This window comes from Oncorhynchus nerka, linkage group LG24 (genome assembly GCF_034236695.1).
Source record: "Oncorhynchus nerka isolate Pitt River linkage group LG24, Oner_Uvic_2.0, whole genome shotgun sequence".
NCBI lineage: Eukaryota > Metazoa > Chordata > Actinopteri > Salmoniformes > Salmonidae > Oncorhynchus > Oncorhynchus nerka.
Genome location: NC_088419.1, coordinates 63,415,066 through 63,432,229, shown reverse-complemented (window position 1 = coordinate 63,432,229; position 17,164 = coordinate 63,415,066). Strand labels below are relative to the sequence as shown.

General features: G+C 43.0%; 1 long non-coding RNA gene across 1 annotated transcript in view; it reads right to left on the bottom strand.

Annotated features, from left to right (window-relative positions):
• Nucleotides 1-4,035: 4,035 nt before the first annotated feature.
• LOC115108412 (uncharacterized) overlaps nt 4,036-17,164 on the bottom strand; it is a 34,184-nt gene continuing 21,055 nt past the window's right edge. Inside the window, exons 4-5 of the long non-coding RNA XR_003860342.2 lie at nt 13,534-13,618; nt 4,036-10,637 (exon numbers count right to left, since the gene is read on the bottom strand). This is a non-coding gene — a long non-coding RNA (uncharacterized LOC115108412). The remainder of the gene's footprint in view (nt 10,638-13,533; nt 13,619-17,164) is intronic.

Below are 17,164 nucleotides of genomic sequence, written 5' to 3'. Positions count from 1 at the left end.
GACAGACAGAAGGTGGAGGTGAATATGTGTCTGGGAGTTTCTCGTCCAGACAGACAGACTCTTCACTCTTTTCGGGACAGCAGGCTATCACAAGGCAAGGAGGTCTATGTGTGTCCAAACTAGCAGCAGTAAGCCTCTTCAGGTAACCATGTGAGAGGACAGAGGAGTAGACCGAGAGGACATGGTATTACCCACTGTTTGGGGGATTTGATTTGTGTGACTACGAGTTGTTACTGTGTGAGAGGACTACAACTTCCACTGTGCTGATGACAGTCACCACAAAGGCTAAGACGGGGACACTTTGTCACCCAAAGCCCTTAATTGTGTCAAATCAATTCAGTCATGTCTGCTTCTCATTATTAAAACACTAGAATAGCATTTTAGTTACCAGCCAACCGTTTTTGGCTCACATTTAATCTCCAATCGCTTACACAAAATAAAAATGATTTGGTCTCTAGTGGCTGTTATAGTGTAGTCATTGAGCCTAGTGATTGATCCATTAGCTGGAATTCACTGTTAACCTTTTGGATTGTAATCGGTGCTCAGGCTCTACCTGTGATTTCTCCTGATTGTGCAAATGTCTAGTATTTTCAGTGCTTTTAAGCTTTCTGTCTCTCTGCCCAGCGTATTAGCTCTAACATTCCATGAACATAAACATTGTGCCAAGTGTTGCCCAAGCAGGGTTTTTGTTTGTTTGAAATCTGAGTGTCCACAGCTTCCTACTGCAAGCTGTAATGCTAGAGTTAGAGTGGAGTAGACCTACGACTTTGAACATGATTTCCAAGACTTTAATCTATCCTCTTAAGACTCTGCATTTTTCACACACTAACTTCATAGATGTTGTCACAAATGAGAAATAAACATGTGCTGTAGCCGTGTAATTGTGCAGTACATCATTTCAGAGGTTTGTTTTATAGCCGTTATAATTTGAAGATGATATCCGTTGATAAATGAACCTCTATAAATATAAAGTTAGTGAATCATTTAAATGCATGTAAATATTCCCCCAAAATCCCTTTAAAGTAATCCGAACCATGCCAAATGAAAAGATTCATTATAAAATGAGCAGCTTTAGAACATTCTAGGATTTTTTTACTTTGCGTGTGTAAGAGAGTGTGTGTCAGTGTGTGTCTGTTGGAGTGTGTGTTATTTATGTAAATCGACATGCCATTTTTTTATTTCTGTAAAACTGACATCATTAAGAAAGCTGTAATCCTGGAGAAAAAAAATCTACAGATATTGGCTCCATTAAGGAGTGTAAATGTGTGAAGTGCGTTGTGGAGGAGGGATGAGACACTTTTTTAACTCCCAGAGCAAATGAGCTGGCCAGATAATTCAGTTAAGGGAGATATAATTACTTCTGGTTTCCTGCGAGGCAGAATGGAGTTGATGCAGAGAGATGGAGGCCAGGGTTGCATTTCAGGCCCAGCAGCCAGCCAGTCAGTGTGTTCCGGGGACTGGGCCCAGCGCTTGTTTGAGGAAAGATTATCTTGACAAATTGGATAAACATCTTGTGCATGACAGGATGCTGACGGAGGGTCGGCTCTACGTGCACACCTGGGGAGAGTTTGCTTAGTGTGTGACCAGGGTGTGCAGCTCAGCTCACCCAGCCTGCTGCTGTTTATCCCAGACAGGTAACAACAGGCTCAAGGGCCCAGGCCTCTCCAGAAACACTCTATGCAGATTTCAGATATGTCTCTCTCATTCTCGCTCTCTCTCTTTCCCTCTCTCTCTTTCCCTTTTGCTCCCCCTCCTCTCTCTGTGTTTTTAGCTGCATCTTAGAGGGACTGCAGACTGTAGCTTAAAGAGACAAAGAGAAGAGGCAGGCAGCCTATGCTGTGTTCTGTTGCAGACAGGGCCAGCCAGGTGAGGCAGAGAGCAGTAGGTAGATGGATCAGGGTTTGAGCAGAGGGCTGGTTAACACAGTGACTGACTAGCTGGATGGTCCCTTTCCCCTCACAAGTCCCACCTCTTCCGTGGCCGTCAGTCAGCGTAGGTGAACTCAGCGAGCATGTGAAACTTTATCGCAGGACTGAGTGTGTTGAAAATCACCCACTCAGTGACCACAAGCTCCAGAACAGAACACCTTTTCACTGTGACCCCCAGGGCTCTGCTACTGAAAAAACACACAGCGGGGTGAACATGCTAGAAAAACACATTTCAAAACTCCCCCATCAAATATGGTTATGTTGTGAATTATTTATTGACATTTTTGGCACCGCTCATGGTTCACCATCACTTCTGAAAAGTACAATTATTAGTCATTTAAAATGGAGCAAAAACACAGTAATGATAGTAATGATTGTAGATTTATTTCTGTGAGAAAACAGTGGCAGTGAAATGGGTAAAAGTGGAGATGACACTCTCTCTTTACACCCATGCAGCCTGACGGTTAGACTGTGTTGAAGAGTGTGGTAATGAGACAGGTGTAATTGCCTTACGATTCTGTCCTGGGGGAACTGTCTCAGTATGATTGATCAGATTCACGGAGAAGGGGCCTCACACCTGAGATCACCTCTCTCTTTGTTATCCAGAAACCTTGGAAGGATATTCTATTACCTGCTAACCCAGGAAATCTCTCTCTGTCTCACTCTCTCTCTCTCTCTCTCTCTCTCTCTAACTCTCTAACTCTCTCTGTACAGTATGTAGAGCTGGCTGTCCTAACCACACATCCCCTTCTGGAGTCGTGTGGAGGTTCATTTATCTAATGCCATTCTCGTAGGCGCCAGACTCCGTTTTTGACAGGTCCATCTTTTTATAATTTTACACAGGATTTAGTGATTTCCTATCTGCCAATGTTATTTCCACTGTCTCTACGGGGGGTAATTTGACTTAGCGGATTTAGAGCCAAGTTTTCTTAATTAACTATGTAACCTACATTGCCATGTGTACAGTCAGTCCTTTGGCTCTCAGATCAGTTCAAGGAACACATTACTCTTACTCATTGGCACTACAAGGTCAGCTGCTTCAGTGGAGATGACAACATGAAGACCATTGGGCTCTTGCTCATCTTGTGTGCCCAACAGCCACACCAGCTTCATGTCACTTTTTGCTTTCAACTAACTGTGCTCTCTCAGTATAATTATTGGCATTGCTGTGCCCTCCCCCATCAGTGGTCCTCTGTTAAGAAAGTAGAAGCACCACTGTCACAGACTGGCCAAGCATGCATTACAGAGTCTGTGTTTTCCCAACTGGAAGACACCATTCAGATAGGCAATCAATTCCAATCCCCTAACCATACAACCCCTACACCACCATCACCACCACTACCACCATTACCACCACCGAATACAATGAGGGCAGTCTGTGCTTTACTAAAAATAATCTATAAGCAAATAGCTCTCTTTCTGCATGTGAGAATGTGTGAAAGGGCCCACTAATCAAGTTATAAAAGAGTTGGAAAACAAGTGCAGAGGAAATAGAAGGCAGAACTCATAAAAGACCTTTGTGTGGCGCTCTGTTTCCCTTCTATCCTCTGAGTGTATCATAGCTGACATTTCCACTCTCATTAGTGGGATTCCATGAATGGGACCTCAAGGACGCGGTCGCTCAATGAGGGGGGAAGGATGGCAGGCTCTTTCCCCTGCATGTTTTATCTCATACCAACCCCCAGCCACATTCCACTCTAATGGACCTGAAAGTTCTGTCCTGGTCTGTCCTTGTCTGCTCTGTTCTGTTCCCAACCCCAGCCCCAACCAACCAGGCCTCTGGGTTCCGGGTTCCATGTCTCGGTCACATTGTTTCCTTCAAATGGTTAAAAATCCCCAAGAAAAGTTCCTGTCTTTTCCCACTGGCATTCGAGGGCTAATTTCCAGATTAGGAACAGGAAATGTATTTAATCCCTCCCGGCTTCATTCAATTCAAGAGGGTCTTGTTCTTCATGCTTAAACGCTTGCTAACCAAAGCTTTATTTGAAAAGGTCAATAGTAAAGGACAACCAATCGAACATTATTAGGTCCCAAAAATATAACGGATGACATAAAAAAAAGGTTTGACTTACCATAATATTTGATGGTTTGTTGTTTTTTTCGGTCGGTGATAAGTAAGAGCCTACCCTGATTAACACAGATGGCTATAAAAGTAGTGACCGTGTATAAGCTTTCTAAAAAATGAGAACTCTAGAAAAAATACAAGAAACAGAATTTAATTTAAATATTATGGTTATTTAAATATTATTCCAAGAGCAGCTTGGACACACGTGCCATGTGAGAGAAGAAAAAAAACTCTCCCTCCATTTCCATTATAGATTGCTGGGAATGGGATGAGCAGAGGGCCGAGGTGCTTGTGTGGCCTTATGCCATGTGCCATTTAATTTTCTCCCCTGTGCTCATTCTTTATAATCTTGGCTTGGCCCGCGCTAGAACCCAGTCCCCAAGTATCCAAAAACACAGGGCCTGGCTGGCTCCAGTTCTCTTTAGTCATCACTTTTAAAGGCCCAGTCTCAACTGGGAAATCATCTCTGATTGTGTGGCAGAGAGATGGAGAGCGATATACACTGAGTACAAAACATTAACAACACCTGCTCTTTCCATGACATAGACTGACCAGGTGAAAGCTATGATCCCTTATTGATGTCACTTGTTAAATCCACTTCCATCAGTGTAGATGAAGGGGAGGAGACAGGTTTAAGAAGGATTTTCAAGCCTTGAGACAACTGAGACATGGATTGTGTATGTGTGCCATTCAGAGGGTGAATGGGCAAGACAACATTTTTAAGTGCCTTTGAATGGGGTATGGTAGTACAGTAGGTGCCAGGCGCACCGGTTTGTGTCAAGAACTGCAACGCTGCTGGGTTTTTCACACTCAACAGTTTCCAGTGTGTATCAAGAACGGTCCACCACCCAAAGGACATCTAGACAACTTGACACAACCGTAGGAAGCATTAGCGTCAACATGGGCCAGCATCCACGAGGAACGCTTTTGACAACTTGTAGAGTCCATGCCCCGATAAATTGAGGCTGTTCTGAATGGGGGGGTGCAACACAGTATTAGGAATATACAGTATATATTATAAGAGGAAAAGGCAGAGAGTTTGTCCAGTGAAAACATGGTTGTTCTGTGTTGGAACAGGTTGGTGTCCCCAGACATGTAGTGATCTGGTAGACGAGATTGTTTGTAGTGAACCCCTGATACTGCTGTACGGTACCAATCACTCTATTCATTCATTCATTCATTCATTCATTACTAGACTGAATTAGTCAACCTCCCTCTCAGATACTCTTCTCTATTTATAAAACTGTTTTTATGAATTACTGTGAACAACTCATCTTTACTAAACACAATAAAAGCAGGAACATGGTCAGATCTGATTTGTTGAAATGAAATAATCAACCACTCAGGATAAGGATAAAAATACATTTGTAGCATAATTTAGTGAAATGTATACCCGAATCCTTTTATATGCTTTTTACTGGGTTTGCAATGTAGCCATAATCTCTTTTTGTGTAGTGTATGATATAATACATATTGCTTGAATATGATTATGGTTTATGTTTATTCAACAGTACAATAGGTGTTGGTAAATGTTGTTGTGATGACTTTATAGGTTATCTCAGACTCCTATGAGATGGATGGCCATCTTTGTTTTATTGACTTTTGTACATTTTGAACTGTAAAACATTGGGACAAAGATGTATTTCAGAGCTCTGTACAGTGTTACTGCGGGGTTTGTATCCTGGGCCCAGTTTGGCACAGTTGTGATGACTTTTTGGAGTAAGGGACTAGCCGGTTCCCATTCATTCAGTTTGTATGCAGCACCAGAAGGCAAGTAGCGCTGGGGTCTGAGTATGATCTGTTGACTACAAAGATTCCTGTCACACGCTACACAAGGCCCCTGACTAGCCGATTTCGCCGAGCCCTCAGTTCTATGTCAACATGAGGACAACTGTGGAGGGAAGCTTTCACTTCTTCTTTTGTTTATGCATGATTACACTCACACATTTGAATGAGTCCATTTAAGAATGTTAAGAAATGTTTCATTGGGTAAAGCATTTGCCATCCATGATCAGGTTTTCAAGTGGGAACAATGATACAATATTTAAGAACTCAGACGTTTTCTTGTTATGTTGAGAAACCATTTTGTGTATCACAATCCTTACACAAAAGGTTTCAACCCCTCTGGACAACTGTACTATAACCAGTAAGTCAAAAGATGGTGTTTGTTGTTGCAGCTGAACAAAAAAAGTGGTTCTAAGTGATTGGCTGATCCTTGTGTCCCATGCAGGACAATCGTCCAGTCAAAAAGAGAACACGGTCGGCCTGTGTGGGCTCTAGTAGTGAAGATCCTACTCTGTTCACCCTTGCCTAGCTGCCCGCTGCATGGACCCACCGCACTCAGAAGAATGTGTCCAGTCATCTCGCCACTGAAAAGGCCACATGTGAAACTATCAAGATTCCTTAATACAGTCGGAAGAAATGTCACTATTATGCAAACATATTGCTGCTTTATGGACTACTGGCTGAACTGTACAGTACACTGTCTCGCTTATGTTGATGGAATAATGTGTTGATTTTTAGAAAATGTATTTCTGAATTGTGTTATGGTTCTTAAAGATCCACTTCATCCATTTCTATCTCAATATCAAATCATTCCTGAATAACAATTAAGTACCTTACTGTGATTTGTTTTCAATTAAAATGGTCAAAAAGAAACAAAAATGTGTTCTTTGCAAAGAGATATTTCTCAAGCAAGAATTTTGTTAGGACTGTCTGGGAGTGGTCTGGGTGGGGAGGGAAAACTGAAAACTAGCTGTTATTGGCAGTGAGGTTTGGAACTCTCTTTCTTACTTGTCTATTAACTAATTTACCGCCTGGTGATGTCAACAGGCAGGCCAAAACGCCATCCCACCAAAACACGATTCAATTTCAGGCAGTCTTTTCAAACAGCTTACACTAAAAGGGGTATTATCATAATTGTCACAATTTCACAGTATTATTCCAATCTCAGTGTGGAAATATAAATCAAATCAAATCAAATGTATTTGTCACATACACATGGTTAGCAGATGTTAATGCGAGTGTAGCGAAATGCTTGTGCTTCTAGTTCCGACATTGCAGTAATAACCAACGAGTAATCTAACCTAACAATTCCAAAACTACTACCTTATACACACAAGTGTAAAGGGATAAAGAATATGTACATAAAGATATATGAATGAGTGATGGTACAGAACGGCATAGGCAAGATGCAGTAGATGGTATCGAGCACAGTATATGAGATGAGTAATGTAGGGTATGTAAACAAAGTGGCATAGTTAAAGTGGCTAGTGATACATGTATTACATAAAGATGCAGTAGATGATATAGAGTACAGTATAAACATATACAAATGAGATGAGTAATGTAGGGTATGTAAACATTATATTAAGTAGCATTGTTTAAAGTGGCTAGTGATATATTTTACATCAATTTCCATCAATTCCCATTATTAGTGGCTGGAGTTGAGTCCGTGTGTTGGCAGCAGCCACTCAATGTTAGTGGTGGCTGTTTAACAGTCTAAAACACAGGACAATCATGTTTTTGACTGTTATGGGCCTTTAACAATTAATTTATTCTGTGTTATTTTGACACAATTCACTCTTAATGTATCTGTAGCCTAGACAGGGTAGCCTAGTGGTTAGAGCGTTGGACTAGTAACCGAAAGGTTGCAAGTTCAAATCCCAGAGCTGACAAGGTACAAATCTGTTGTTCTACCCCTGAACAGGCAGTTAACCCACTGTTCCTAGGCTGTCATTGAAAATAAGAATTTGTTGTTAACTGACTTGCCTAGTGAAATAAAGGTAAAAATATATATATATCACCTTTAAAAACAGTTGTAATTTGAAACTGGTCATGTAAAACTATAACTAACCCAGTGACTTTCTAACATACTCTGAGCTTTTGCATATCCATCTCCTTTGTTGTCCTCTGTGAAAGTTATGCGTGTACTTACTACTTATTGGTAGGCTAGTATTTCTACTAATTTTATAGTATATTCTGGTTAATGTATGTGTGTGGAGGAGGGCCCAGAAATGGCAGGCAAAGCTACTGGGCTGATAATGATTTAAGTGTTACACCCTCTTGTTGATTCTTACCTAAATGAAAAGTGCTGTGAATGGATCCCCTAAAATCTAGAATTGGCCTGTTGTAGTTTTGGCTGGGGGCTGTCTGTAGGAGGGTAGGGAGCACAGAGGGAGCACAGAAGGAGCACAGAGGGCCTGGTGCTGCTGGGAGAGAGAGGGGAGCAGTTTGTGGTTCTGAGGCCAGTGGGTCCAGGGACCCTACTGGGGAACCATACACCTGGCTGTCTGTTCTCAACTCATTTGTATAATGCTGGATCATGGATGAAATTGAGTGTTCGGGAGTGGGATTGAAGTTTTAATTCTGGCTCTGTGCTTTGGGGCAGCTGTTCTGCCTTTCCCCTTCCAATCAATTAGGGCAGAGACCGCAGAGCCATGTTGGAGCAAAGGCCTGCTTTAGCTGTGGCTGGCTGTCATCTAGCTACCTGGGAGAAGTACTGCTGCCACCATGCTGAATAGGAATAAAACAAAGGAATTTACCGTCCAGTTGAGCTAGCTACTGTTTGTCCTCTAATCAATAAATATGTTGTGATTATACGCTCGAGTGGACAGAGGAGGAATGTCAGTGAAACGAGGCAAAGCAGCCAAGTCTTGAGAAATCATAGAATGTGATTGCACTGTGCAACAATAATATTGGAATAGGCGTTTTTCAATTAGCAGTATCTGTAGCCTGCAGCTAAAGGAGCAGATGTTTTTACAACATGCCACTGTTCCACCAGGCATCTGTCAGGTGGAAATGGAAATGCCTACAACAGCCGAGCGATTGGCTTCACATGCAAGAAGACTGACACGCTGCAGAGAGGAAAAGAAGCATGCAGACTAGACCGCACAAAGCAATCCTGATGGGTGGTCTGAGTGTATGCCCAAGCAGGCCCTACAGGAACCAAACCCACTCTTCTGACTCACTCTGTACTCTGTACTCTCATTCCAACTCTGCACCTCAGCCAGGTATGGATGTGGGAATGGGGAGTGGAGTCACCTCCGGCTCACACACTTTGCACAGATGAAATAGGAGTATTTAGGTGCATGTCGTTCATGCTTAATGCCTCCAATATGCACCAGTCCAACAGATTCAGGCCAACGGATGAGTCACAAAGCCTTTGATGCCGCCAGTGTCACAACCACCGCATGGTAATACCCCTCTTTGTTTTGTAAGTGCTGCCCTGGTCAGAACTGGCTGTGTGTGTGCCCGGTTTGTGACTATGTTTGACCTCTCTTTGGGCCGTGGCTAATGCAGAGTTTGGGCTCCTGAATGGGGCCGGGGTCAGTGCCCAGTGACACATGACCTGCCACGGTTAATTCTAGCAGAACAATAGGCCCGACCCCAGTCCACATCTCATCCCATTACACCGCCATGCCAAATGAATTGTTTGTTTTTGTGGGCTTCTCTCTCCTGACCTTTCAGCCCACTTGTTTTAATAACGTTCAGTTTAAACCTGGAAACACAGGATTCACTCTGCGCTGAACACAGATGGGCCTTCGATTGGTTCTCTCAAGGGTCTTCCTTAGTGTCATGATGCTGACCATCTCCTGGGCTGGACTTGACACCCCCGGAGAAAACGCTTCCTGCTTGGGTTCTTCTCAGAGGATATTCAAGTGTGAGTGAGGAGGTATATCCACTTACTGTGTGGTTCCTGTTTGCTGATGTACACAGTAAATACTTGAGAGAGATATCTGTGAATGATATGGCTAATCAATAAGCCTAAATGGCCACACATACCCACTCTAGTTGTCAGTGATGAATGACTGGTAGCCAGTGGAACACGTGTGTTTTAAATAAAGGGAATGAATATCCATGGCTGAAAGCTGTCCTGGGAGCTTCGAGAAAAAGTAGAGCGAGAGAGGGCAGCTATTGTGACAGAGACTGTTTCATCACCTGAGGGTTGCAGTGATACAACATGAACAATATACGATAACACACACCATACTGGAGGATAGTTACCCCACAATGTTCTGTATTTAGATCAATGATGACCAGAAATTGTGTTATCATTTACACGGTAGAGGCTAGCCTTATTCAGATATTTACAGAGGCCATCTGTAGATCTCTAAACCTACAGTGGCAAATGGTGTGTGTAGGGGGGTATTCTCTGTCCTGGAGGGCTGGAACAAAAACCTGCAATTACCTTCCCCTGCTCTGATTGTGAACTCCCTACTCCCTTTCCAAATATTGTAATGCTCAATATTTCTACCAAAAATTTCTACACCAATACATTTATTGAAGATATGTAACATCATGAAATATAATACATCAACGGACGATACAGTTCATATCTTAAGCAGCGTAGCCTCTATTGGTAAAAAGTTTCACTGTTTCAGTTTAACCGTTTCAAAATGAACCATATGATCCAACCATATGAGAGTTGCACAACAGGTACATTGTTTTTGTCTTCACAGAGACAGATCATGCCGTCATGTTTGCAGCAGAAGCAGTGGTGTCTATATGTGTTTCGTTGGACTCATCATTCCTTAGGTCCTGTCTTTGGAGCGGTCATTATGCTCTGGAGGTCAGGGTTACAGCAGAGGGACCTCCATCACCCACTCATCATTGGATGTGCATCAAGAACGTCAGAAAGACACCTGGGAAAGAGACATGTTACAGGTATACTGCACCATAGGATTTCATGGTTGAGGTCTTGATGCCCTCCAAGTAAAAGCAATGTACAGTCATTAATTTATCTGGATAAAAGGGATTCATTGCCTGTCCTTATATTTTACCTTGTGTAAATTCATGCTTTTCCCTGCTTTATGTGCAGGTTACCATAATGCCTTTCAGATGTACTTTTAGTGATGAGTAATTTTTATTTTCCCTTTTCTTGTGTTTTCTTTTTTAGTGTAAAGCGGTGGCAGGTAGCCTAGTGGTTAGAGCGTTGGACCGAAAGGTTGCAAGATCGAATCCCCGAGCTGACAAGGTAAAAATCTGTCATTCTGCCCCTGAACAAGGCAGTTAACCCACTGTTCCTAGCCTGTCATTGAAAATAAGAATTTGTTCTTATTAAAAATATTTAATTGATTGATCGGGACAGCAAGCAGCGGGTTTGCCCCACCCCACCCCACCAGCAGGTGGCGTGTCATCACATGGCACATGCTGCCTCACCGATGGATCATGCTTGGCACAGGGTGGGGTGGAGTCCAGGTGCAGAAAGAGGCCAGGTACCCAGGTGTGAGTAATCACCTGTCTCCCAAGTCAAACACTGATTGGGAATTTGAGAGCCTCTTAAAGAGAGAGGTGTTATCTCTGTCTGACCCACTGGCTGACAGGGGACCACAAACACCAATGCACAAACCAGCCATATCCTTCCTGCAATGATGGGGAAATGACTGATTTACAGACCCTGGTTGTGTCTACATTCAGGCCTGCCTTCAGCACACATATTGTACTGTATGGTTTATTCTGCCAGACATTATTTGAGTTGGTCTTATATACATAAGGGAATATAATGAATATAAACCTTTCCCTGCAGACAATTGGATAAATAGTATTTCATGAAGTGGCACTACAGTTTGTAGTACTACACGTTACTGTACAACATACAAAACACTTCTACTGTAATTCACAGCACTTCAGCAGCCCTCACAGAGGGGAATACTGTTCAGCATCTAGTCAAATATGCCCGGCTTAAAGACGCTCTCTGGAGTGTGTTTAGAAAATTAAGGGCCTGGATTTTTTCATAATTGTCCATTTTATCATTTTATTACAGCTAGCTTACTGTGATGGGCTCCTATTATCATTTATGAAATACAATTAAAGCGTGACTTATTTCAGGCCCCACTACAGTGAACTGCATGTGTCGGCTCTGCTATATTTAAATAGCATTAAGTAATTGGAAAAACACAAGAAGGGAAGGCAGAACATGTAACCAAATGGCAAAATTGTCTTTCTGGATTTATTTTCCCCTCCATAAATATTCCAGAGGTTCCTCTATCACACCCAAGTTTAAAGCAGAGAGGAAATAGTCTTTAACTGATACAGAAACTAATTTAGAACAGCTTTTCCAAAGAGATACGCTTTCCACTGAGAACGAACATTTGGCCCAAGCCGGCACCTTCAGTACAAAAAATGCTAATGAAGTTGATCTCTTAGCCATTCTAAACTAATTGCATAGTTGAGATTACAAAGCATTCAGTCAGTGAAAAAGGGGTTATTAATTGAAATGGTACCATATAATGCTCATATTCTCCATAAATGTGTAGATGGTAATCGGTGGAGGTTGGCTGGGTTTAAATGACACTCACTAGCTGTCAGAACAACCCTCATTCACTAGGCCCCTGTGAGGGGATGTAGCTAGGTCTCACTGCACATAGCAGGCCTATGTAGGCAAATAGCTAGGCTTCATTTGCATGAGGAAATGACTAATGATGCAACTGCTTTTTTAGCATGCTATAAATATAATTTAAACATCATTACATAAGCTGTAGTCCAAACTTCAACTTTATACCCCACCTTTTTAACAGGAACTGATACAATGTGCTGCCTATGGACATATATGGCCTCGTGGATATATTATAGTGACAATAAGTATTCAAAGTATCGCTTTTTTCCTCTAAACGAATAAAACTAAGCATTACAAAACTACAGTCTTGTTCACTTTCCCCCCCTCCATTCTCCTATTTCGGTCACTCTCTCATTTTCTCTCCCCTCAAAAAAATACAGAGACAACGCCTTGAGGCTCTCTAGTCACTATTGTGAGTGCCTGTGAGTGCCTGTGAGTTCTGTTTGGCCTCATTGTTCTCAGTTAATCAGCCGTGGTAAATGTGGACCCCTCCAGCTCATTAGGATTCTCAGTCCCTCGGAGCAGAGCGGAGGTGACCATGGGAAGTTCCTGCTGGCTGGGCCTGGCCGGTAGGGCAGCCTATCCTGGAGAGAGAGAATGGCCTGATGAATTACCTGCCTCGGCCCAGACACCTTGTGAGTCCATCCTTCCCCATCCTGCTCCCCTCCCTCCCCATGGTTAAAGAGCTCCAGCTCTCCCTTTGACTGTCTGTGGACAAGCCCTGTCTGTTCATCGCTCATCCCCGCTCAGTCACAGCTCCGTCCTCGGGTTTCACTGTGGGACCGTGAGCAGAGGAGAGCACACCCCAGCACTCCCCTTCTCCTCACCTGTCTCTGCATCCCCCCCGTCACACACTGTTTACAAACACTTACTATCTACTCCGGTCTTGGCCCAGCACAGTGTGGGGTGTTTGGAGACGGAAGTGAGTTTATAATGTTCATGGTTTGTCTAAGTGTATAAACAACTTTTCCTAATTTTCGCAATCTCTGAGTAAACTGTGTCAACTTCTGTACCTGCTGATGTGAATGGGACAGAAACTTCACAATTGAAGGCCTCCTCGAGCCTACCTCTCCATAGCTTGGCTGTTCTGAGACAGTAAACCAGTTCTGTTGGTATGAGGTGGATGGGAGAGCAGGGACTGGGCTACTATGCTATAGAGAGAGGGGGTTGAGGCTGCTTGACAATAATTAGAGTTGACTCACCCTTTCCCTGGTTATAATCCGCTGGATATACTGCACTCATACAGGTGTCCAGAAAATCCAATTATCACAACCATGGCAGGGAAAACTAGAGGGGAAAGACAGGAGAAAATCTGAACTAGAGATGTCATAGCCTTTTATAAAAAAAATATATATATAAAAACAAATACTTTTGATTAAACTGCCTGGCTGCACATAAGGCATTATGTTATTGATCTTATCTTGAATGTGTATGTGTATGTGGGTGTTTCATGTCCATACAAGAGCATCAAAAGTTTTTAAAGTAAGAGAGGAGGAACCAATCTCCCTGCAAGATTCAGTAAATACAAAACTAGTAGAGGGTAGACTTGCAAGCATGTAATGTGCTTTCCCCCTGCTGTCGTTAGAAGAGGAGGAGGGTATATGTGCTTCCTTCCCTGCAGGGTCCCAGTATTCCCCCACTCCCCCATCCTCTCACCCCCCCAGTGACAAAGGCCTGGAGCCCGGGCCACTCCTCCAGCTACCGGCCTCCAGGAGCACCATGCTGGGGTCTGTGGGAGGAAGCCAGAGTGCCCCTCTACCCCCTCTGTCCCGCCTGTCCCTCTCTGCTCTGTCCTCCCAACCTCGTGGCCCAAACATGTGGGCTCAAATCCCGTCAGTGCGGCCAGGCGCACGGCTGGAACAAACTCTCCCGACAGATGGAGTTGGCCTCTCCTCCACCACATTCTCCCTTAGAAGTCCTGCATATCCTCTCTGACCTGAGTGATGGCTGCCCTGTGAGAGGCAGATGTGTTCCCATACTACCAACAATGTTTTGAAGTCAAGAAAGATCCCAGATCACTGCATTCCTGCACAACAACATTGACAATGTCTACACTTGGTTTGATACATCACGGTTTTCCTCCCAATGACTTGTCTCTATGAGGGCTGCAGGTTACAGTATTAGGAATTAGTTAAAGCGTTAGTCCTTTTCAATACTATATTACAATCCAAAGTACATACATGTTTAATCCATCATCTGAAGACAATGGGATGTGTGAGCAGAGAAACGTTCATCTTCAAACATGACAAGTGGACAAAGCGCCATGTGTGTGAGGGTAATGAGTCTCGACTTACCCATCCGGAGTTTGGTCAATAAAACCAAGCACCCCAATGGGACTTCACTCTATTTGAATTTCAACAACCGTTGAACCAAGCAAATATGAAACTCCAATATTCAATCATTGCACTACCTAAATATTTAACCATGGAAATGAGCAAAAATAACAAATCCTGATTATACCTTTCTGGAAGCCGCCTTCATAAAGCCATCTTCCTACCATCATAACAATGTCGTGACAATGTAATGTAGACTTTTTAACTGATGGTTCCATAATGGGTTACACGTCTCCAGCTTGTGTCCTTAACTAACATAAATAGACGAGGTTTTGCCAATTCCACTGTGTCCCTTAAGATGCTCTCATTAATTTTAGATTGGGTCTAAATTGAGTCTTGCTCTTTGTGACCAAGGTTTTAAAATTAGATTAATTTCTATTCAAATTGTGACTTGTCCTGAAATAACCATCCTAATAAGAGATTCATTATTTCCATTTCAGATATGGTGATATTCCACTGTGCTTTACAGTAAATCACCTCGTATTGGATCCGCTCTGCCCCCATGTTGCCCCATCAAACTGAAAGACTGGAGAAGGCAAGTGCTTCACAGTTAACGTGGCTGGTGACACAGACACATTAGGTTGTTGACTTGAAATAGCCATATTTTACGGACCTTAAACCTAAAGAATGTCATTGTTCCTGAGCACAGGCCAGCTGCAGCAGAGGACCAACACTGCGCCACCAACGAGGAGGTGTGAAAAAAGGGAACTTTTCCACCACACAAAACTCTTATGACAAAGCAGGGAATAGTTCACAGAAACATGCCACATTCCACAAGGGCCCAATGCGTCTTTCTCTCGGCACTGTGTGTGACAAGAGTAGGGGTGAAGGGACGCTTTCACAATGCCTGGGGACATTAAGGGACTGAGAACTGGGACGTGTCCCTGTCTGAAAAGTCACTATCAGAATAGGGTTCAGTAATGTACACTGTTTTTCTTTACCATACAGTGGGGCAAAAAAGTATTTAGTCAGCCAACAATTGTGCAAGTTCTCCCACTTAAAAAGATGAGAGAGGCCTGTAATTGTCATCATAGGTACACTTCAACTATGACAGGCAAAATGAAAAACCAAAATCCAGAAAATCACATTGTAGGATTTTTAATGAATTTATTTGCAAATTATGGTGGAAAATAAGTATTTGGTCACCTACAAACAAGCAAGATTTCTGGCTCTCACAGACCTGTAACTTCTTCTTTAAGAGGCTCCTCTGTCCTCCACTCGTTGCCTGTATTAATGGCACCTGTTTGAACTTGTTAACAGTATAAAAGACACCGGCCCACAACCTCAAACAGTCACACTCCAAACTCCACTATGGCCAAGACCAAAGAGCTGTCAAAGGACACCAGAAACAAAATTGTAGACCTGCACCAGGCTGGGAAGACTGAATCTGCAATAGGTAAGCAGCTTGGTTTGAAGAAATCAACTGTGGGAGCAATTATTAGGAAATGGAAGATATACAAGACCACTGATAATGTCCCTCAATCTGGGGCTCCACGCAAGATCTCACCCTGTGGGGTCAAAATGATCACAAGAACGGTGAGCAAAAATCCCAGAACCACACGGGGGAACCTAGTGAATGACCTGCAGAGAGCTGGGACCAAAGTAACAAAGCCTACCATCAGTAACACACTACACCGCCAGGGACTCAAATCCTGCAGTGCCAGACATGTCCCCCTGCTTAAGCCAGTACATGTCCAGGCCCGTCTGAAGTTTGCTAGAGAGCATTTGGATGATCCAGAAGAAGATTGGGAGAATGTCATATGGTCAGATGAAACCAAAATAGAACTTTTTGGTAAAAACTCAACTCGTCGTGTTTGGAGGACAAAGAATGCTGAGTTGCATCCAAAGAACACCATACCTACTGTGAAGCATGGGGGTGGAAACATCATGCTTTGGGGCTATTTTTCTGCAAAGGGACCAGGACGACTGATCCGTGTAAAGGAAAGAATGATTGGGGCCATGTATCGTGAGATTTTGAGTGAAAACCTCCTTCCATCAGCAAGGGCATTGAAGATGAAACGTGGCTGGGTCTTTCATCATGACAATGATCCCAAACACACCGCCCGGGCAACGAAGGAGTGGCTTCGTAAGAAGCATTTCAAGGTCCTGGAGTGGCCTAGCCAGTCTCCAGATCTCAACCCCATAGAAAATCTTTGGAGGGAGTTGAACGTCTGTGTTGCCCAGCAAGAGCCCCAAAACATCACTGCTCTAGAGGAGATCTGCATGGAGGAATGGGCCAAAATACCAGCAACAGTGTGTGAAAACCTTGTGAAGACTTACAGAAAACGTTTGACCTCTGTCATTGCCAACAAAGGGTATATAACAAAGTATTGAGACAAACTTTTGTTATTGACCAAATACTTATTTTCCACCATAATTTGCAAATAAATTCATAAAAAATCCTACAATGTGATTTTCTGGATTTTTTTTCTCTCATTTTGTCTGTCATAGTTGAAGTGTACCTATGATGAAAATTACAGACCTCTCTCATATTTTTAAG